Source organism: Octopus bimaculoides, chromosome 23, assembly GCF_046866305.1.
Source record: "Octopus bimaculoides isolate indiv1 chromosome 23, ASM4686630v1, whole genome shotgun sequence".
Taxonomy (NCBI): Eukaryota; Metazoa; Mollusca; class Cephalopoda; order Octopoda; family Octopodidae; genus Octopus; species Octopus bimaculoides.
The window spans coordinates 27,712,489-27,719,988 of NC_142950.1; the positions used below are offsets into that span (position 1 = coordinate 27,712,489).

General features: G+C 37.5%; 1 protein-coding gene across 3 annotated transcripts in view; it reads right to left on the reverse strand.

Moving 5' to 3' along the window:
* LOC106884094 (neo-calmodulin) overlaps positions 1-7,500 on the reverse strand; it is a 484,648-nt gene that overhangs the window by 191,807 nt on the left and 285,341 nt on the right. The window contains exon 1 of one of the 3 annotated variants that reach the window (XM_089340485.1): positions 7,220-7,253. The exons of the other annotated variants lie outside the window; for them this stretch is intronic. The gene's annotated coding sequence lies outside the window, so the exon portion shown is untranslated. Of the gene's footprint in view, positions 1-7,219; positions 7,254-7,500 lie in introns of those variants that run through there. 3 annotated transcript variants of the gene reach the window in all.

Consider the following 7,500-nt stretch of genomic DNA (forward strand, 5'->3'; position numbering starts at 1 on the left):
TCATGGTGATGCGTAAAAATGAAATCGAGGATTTCGGACGAAGAACAGTTCCCTACCAAGCTGACTTATGAACCAGTGTGCAACACAACAGCTCGCACATATTAATTGCTAGCCCAAGTGTTGTTAATTAAAGAGATAGCATACTGTGCTTAGCCAACAGAAACTAATGTGTGTGTATGTATATATATATATATATATATATATATATATATATATATATCACATATATACACATGCACGTATATATATACACATATATAAATGCATATATAAATATATGCTTATGTATGTATGTATGTATATATATGTATATATGGAATTAATTAGCGAGAGGAAGAGATGTTCATAGCTTTTGTACGGCTTTAAAACTGATAAGATAAAAGCGGCCACTGTTCCGCACGAGCCTCAATATCTCAATATTACACACATACACACGTGCGCGCGTGAATACACACATAGTCATAGCAGACGCACGCTCGCACACCCACACGCGCAGACGTTCACCAGCATGTGTGGGTGGGTGTGTATGCGTGTGTTTGTGTGTACATGGAATTATAAGTGCACTGCACTTGGTGCAAATATCTTAAAGAGCGGAAGTACCATTGTAAGCACTGGAAGATCTATAGCTCACAATAAGAACTAGGTCTCTATATACGAACATTTTCTCTATCCCTGTGCGTTAATCAAATTGTTACATGAGTAATTGAAATACACATAAACAGGGGTAACCCGTTCCATGGCACATTCAAACTCTACATAAATGCATGAGATGATGATTTATTTGTCCATTTATGAATAGCAAATACATGAATATGTACATACATGGATCTATCGCGCGTGTGTGTGCGCGCGGGCGCGTTACACCCTTTGTCTTGCTTCTTATTTCTTTATTGTCCATAAGGGGCTAAACATAGAGGGGACAAACAAGGACAAAGAGATTAAGTCGATTACATCGACCCCCAGTGCGTAACTGGTACTTAATTTATCGACCCCGAAAGGATGAAAGGCAAAGTCTACCTCGGCGGAATTTGAACTCTCAACGTAACAGCAGACGAAATACCGCTAAGCATTTCGCCCGGCGTGCTAACGATTCTGCCAGCACACCGCCTTTGTCTTGTTTCTGTCGACCCATGGTTATATTTGGAGCAAAATATATGAAAAATAGTAATGTTTTCTATAAAAGAATATGAGAATTTGCAAGCTAGCTATCTGAAATGCGTAGATTGACATTAACGTACTGTTTGTATACGTTCTCCTGGCCAGTTATATTGATACGTAATCTATTCGTTGTTTGTTGTTCAAATTTCTGTTCGTTGGCTGAATATAATTTTCTTCAGAAGATTGTTCGCTATACAATTTGTTCATTTAGCATACTGCTCATGTATGCTCTCCCCACATATATACGCGTGCGTAGTATGCTCGTTGTTCGTTGTCCAAATTTGAGCTCGTTATGCGAATTTAATTTTCTTCAAAATAACCGTTGGTATTTAGTCCGTTCGTATAGAGAACAGTTAGTTATCCGGTGCGTTCGTATAGAAAACAGTTCGTTATTCAGTCCGTTCGTATAGAGAACCGTTCATACCCTACAGTATCTTCAGACCGAGGATTCTCCCCAAGATGAAGCAACAACAGCCTATTTTTATCGAGATGACGAAAGTGCTTCTGTGTAGTTACTGCTTACTAGAATTATTTATTGATTCTCTTTCATAACATAGCTAGCTATCTTTACGAATAACAAAGTTTCATTGTACAGTTTGTTCTTCGTAGGCAATAAAGATAATAATGACAGGTTGGTCATATCCGGAGTAACTTTGAGAAGAAGGTTTGGTCATTCAAAGCTGACCTGGGATGAAGAAATAACAATAAGCTATTTTTCTATGAAGTACTTAGTTTGTGGAGTAGTACAACAGACTATCTATCTATCTATCTATCTATCTATCTATCTATCTATCTATCTATCTATCTATCTATCTATCTATCTATCTATCTATCTATCTGTCTGTCTGTCTTTTTGTTCATTTGTAATAGAAACAATTGTACATTAATCTGATGGGTCACCCCGTGCTTTTGTAGAGTACAAATTTATTATAATTAAGACGACCGACGATGGCCTTAACTGGCCGAAAATTCAAACTTACTGCTAATGATATTCTTACTTAAGAACAATATATATTGATACATAATATCACAGCAAGATGTGAGGAAGATTTCATTCGCAACAGTAACATGTCACTAACTATATAAACGAAGGTTTTGAGGCACGAGTCAATAGTCAACCTACGCACTCGATTATATCGTTGATCGATCAAGTCACTAAAGAATAACCAGCAGAAGTTAAAACTTCAAAGTTTTGGGACATTAGCTGTTTTATACTATATTGTATTGCCATAACCGTTCGCCAGGCGATGGGAGTAACGGAGATCGATTGAAAAGATAGCACAACCAAACTCTCCTCTTTCTCTCAAAAAGCAAGATAGATAAATATAAAAAAGCGAAGCAATAGAAAAATAACTCAAAATAGCGACAGACGATGAAAAAATATCGGATGCAGAATTCACGAGCTACCGGTTACGACTTTTTTATGGTGACTATCCAAAATTTACGGGAACTGCCAACGAGAGATACTTTCAAGTAAGCTAATTGCTTTGAAACCAACCTCGGGCGAAATGTCAGCGGTTTGTTAAAGGTGTTGTGTGACAATATAATGTCAGTAAAATGTTACCCTAAAGAACTGCTGTGACCGGCATCCAAATATACAACGAACACCCACTGGAGAGGCTGCAAATGGCTAAAACGGCGAAACGTGTGTAGGGAACTAAAGGTATAAATTGCATGTAGTGTTTTGTACTTTTTAATCTATGAAATCATAATAAGAAATTAGAGGAAGAATCCACCTCCGACTTTTAGTTCATGTAATTCAGAAAACCGCATTATTTATGGGATGACCCATTATATATATATATATATATATATATATATATATATATATATATATATATATATATATATATATATATATATATATATTTGCATCTTTCTATCTATCTATTTATCTATCTATCTATCTGTCTGTCTGTCTGTCTGTCTGTCTGTCTGTCTGTTTGCCTGCCTGCCTGCCTGTCTGTCTGTGTATGTGTGTGTATGTATGCGTGTGTGAGTGTGAGTCTGTGTGTGGGTGTGTGGGTGTGTATCTTAATAGAATAATGAAGAAAATGCTTGAGAACTTGAAAGAAAAAAACTAAGAACATATAGACATTTCAAACTAAATAAGCAGCTGCCGGTTTCAGTCGCTTTGAAAAGGCGATTTAATCATGCTGAAATAAAGGAAAAATAATTAAAAAAATAAATAGAAAAAATTATTGTTTCATAATATCGATTTCAAATTTTGGCACAAGGCCAGCAATTTCAAGTTGATTACATTGACCCCAGAGCTCAACTATATACATACATGCATACACACACACACACACACACACACACACACACACACACACACACACACACACACACACACACACATACACACACACACACATATATATTCATTTTGAGGTCTACTTTCTTGTTTGCATTACCATACATACATATATCTGTGTGTGTGTGTGTGTGTGTGTGTGTGTATGAATATATATAGAATTGTTTGTTGTTTGGTTATGTATTCATATTTTTAAGCGTTCACTGTACATTGTAAATACATGATCGTGTAGAGGCGTGTGTGTATGCGCAAGAGTTAGTAGTAAGGTAGGCGTGATTAAAGATGAGTGTGTGTGTGTGTGTAGGTAACATTTATAGCCATTAGTGAAGACAAAAAAAAGGTTACTCGCTAAATGGACCGTACAAACTATATTAAAAACAGCTCTCTTAAACTAATTAGCGATGCATAGGAGTGTTCAGACACACGCGTAGATAAACAAAGCGAAAATACACACATATGCACACAAATACACATTTAGTAGCAAAAATGTAATATCATACTTACAAATGCGTATTGACACCCATGCGCAAAGGCACAAGCAAATCAAGCTGCGTTGAGCACTAAGGGACGCAAACACATATGGATAAGTTCAAAAAGGGATCACAAGTCCTCCCCGGATTCTGTGGAGTATATATTCGCTGCCTGGACGGGATGCCGACTCGTCGAAGGATTATTCACTTTTGCCAACTGATGCAACGTGAAATGAAGTGTTTTGCTCAAGAACACAGCACATCAGCCGGTGCAGGAATCGAAACCACAATCTTACGATCTTGGATCCAACACGCTAACCACTAAGCCACGAGCCTCCAACACACGAGTGTTCGTAGAGGCATATACTTATTCTTTCACATTTAATATATATACATATACATACATATATATATATGTATATATATATATATATATATATATATATATATATATATATATATATATATATATATATATATATATATATATATATATATCACACATATGGACAAATAGATAAAGATTAAGAAATAGGAAGATAAAGAGATGAAAGGCTATGTAGATAGATAAATGTTTAGACAGATGCACAGAGAGATGGACACTCTGAGAGTTAGATGGATTAATGAATGCATAATAGCACCAGTGCTTCAGTGCAGCGCTGCATACGTACACTGGTAACTAATTAGTTGATGCACAGATGCAACAGTGAGCAGGTGTGAAAGAACGTGATTCTCTGTAGTTATTCATGCATGTACACTTCAATTAAAGCATGAATTATGAATATACAGTTGAGTGGAGATATCTCAAACATGTGTGTGTGTGTGTGTATATGTAATGGAGTGGATGTGTGCTGATGTAAGGCAATGCAGCGTGTGCGTGCGTGTGTGTGCGTGCGTGTGAGTGCGTGTGTGTGGGCGTGAGTGTCTACATGTGTATGGGTGCAGTGTTTGTGTGCTTGTGTGATTGTAGTGCATTCATGTGCATGTGTGTGTGTGTGTGTGTGTGTCTTGGTGAGTGTCTATGCGCGTGCTTGTATGTGTGCGTATGCGTATGCGTGTGTGCGAATGTGTGTGTGTGTGTGCGAATGTGTGTGTGTGTGTGTGTGTGTGTGTGTGTGCATTTTTGCTTGTAAGTATGTATGTATGTATGTAGTGTAGTATGCGTTTATATTTGTTTCTCGTTTCTGTTTTTCAGAATACCGAAGCTATATTTATGTCTCACTCGCATTTCTATACTTTTAACACACATACACGCACAATCTTACGCATGGGTACTTCTATGTATGTATGTATGTATGTATGTATGTATGTATGTATGTATGTATGTATTTGTCTGTCTGTTTGTTTGTCAGTCTGTTTTGTTTGTCAGTCTGTCTCTCTGTCTATTTTTCTATCTATCTAGGTAGCTGTCTATCTATCTATCTATCTATCTATCTATCTATCTATCTATCTATCTATCTATCTATCCATCTATCTGTTTGTCTGTCTGTCAGTCTGTCTTTCTCGCACTCCCCCTCTCTCTATCTGTCTATCTATGTATTTATTTATCTATTTATCTATCTGTCTACCTATCTGTGAGTCTGTCTGTCTATCTATTCTTCGGCTTGTAAGCGAGGTTGGGTAGACCGAGATCCATGTTAAGGCCAATCGGGTAAATTGTACCCGTAATTTAACATTTCAGTCCTGCTACAGAATGTGCCATGTCAATGTCGCTTGAGAATTACATTAATGTTGCACGTGATTGAAACATCCAATGAAACTGTAGTTCATTTGATCGAACAAACGATTAGTCATCGTCGAAGCCGACGTAAAACTATTACTATTTAAGAAGAAATAGAGGATGGATAGGTTAACACGAAATAAAATGGTTCACAATGGTGCATTGCATCCAAAGGCAAATGTTACAAGGCCATACATACAGGGGAACGTAGAAGGACGAGGCCATATGAATGTGAAAGACTGTGAGAATAGTGAATGGAGGTCTTTAGATTTGTATTTGGTTAGTAGAAGAAAAGAACTTTTAAGGCGTGTTGCCAGAAGCAGAGGCTAAAGCATTGAAGCTATTGAAATTAAGGAGAATTACAAATAGAGGCTGCTGGTTGAGAAACTGAACGTGGGGCAGGGTGTGGAATTACACGGTCAATTCGAAAGACAAACGAAAGAAGTAGAAGCAGAAACTGCATGGAATTGTTTGACAAAGAATGATCTTAAGAGGGAGACAGATTTTGTTGGTGGTTACTCAGGGCTAGGTACTAAACAGAAACTCGCTTAGGAATATGTATAAATTTGGTGAAATAAATACGTGTCGGTCATGTGAGAAGAGGATGGAAAGTGCGGCACACATCATGAATGCTTACGCAGAGGCGTCACGTTAAAATGTGCTTAAACCGCCATTAGTCTTTATGCAAGATATATGGGTTTCCAACCATTGAGAAATGGTATCGGCAAAAAAAAACCCAGAGTAGGTTCTAGAAAATCAAACAGTGAAAGTTCTTGTGACACCTTACAATCCTGATATGAACAGTTCTTGAACATAAGCGAAGCATAACTTTGGTGGAGAAAGGTATTGTAAGGAGGTATTTGTTGATAGTTGTATCTTGCCCAGGAGATCATTGCATCAATGGTAATGAAAACGAGAAAATCGTAAAATATGCAGATTTGATAATAGACGTCGAGGGAATGTGGAATATGAAAGCAAGAATGGCACCAACTGTGACTGGAACATTGCAATAATAAATACCCTGATGCAATACCAGACAGTACCGATCTTAACTCATTAGAAATGTTATCACGTATAAGTTTCGTCTTGGTATAAAAGATGGGCTACAGCAAATATTCTGCTCAATACCACAGGTTTGCTTGTCAGTTGCCTGACCTTAACAAGCTGAGCATGTCCCGTAGCGGCTAATGATAAGTGCATCCCTGATCACGAGCAGGAATAGTGGGGGAGCATCAGCTATTCGACCTGAAGAAAATTCTAGTTGGGCCCCCACCTGCAAGGTCATGCGCTGTTTCTCTTGATATGAGATCACCATGTCGCGCACATATGGTTGTGATGCATGTACCTGGTGTACCCTTATGAGACGGGTAGTCATGATGGGTATAGTGGGCTTCGTATATTTTACCCCAGTGTCACTTTGATGGCATGCACTGCTCTCTCACTCAATAATAATAATAATAATAATAATAATAATAATGATAATAATAATAATAATAATAATAATGATAATAATACTCAAATGTACTGTATGTAATATCAGAGATGGTGAAATACCTTGGAATTTCATATATTCAGAGTCGGAGTTTCACTTACCTGAAAAATAAAAGAAAAGAAAAGTTAATAATGATAATGATGCTGATGGTGGTGGTGGTGGTGGTGGTCTTGTGACGGTGATGGTAGTGGTGATGACAGTGATGCTGACGATGCACTTGACTCGTACTTTATTTTATCGATCTCGGTGATTTGATCTCAAAGATCCGGAACAAATAGAACGAAGCATTTTGTCCGATGCACCAACCATCATAAATACCACCAACACCATCATCAACCACGAC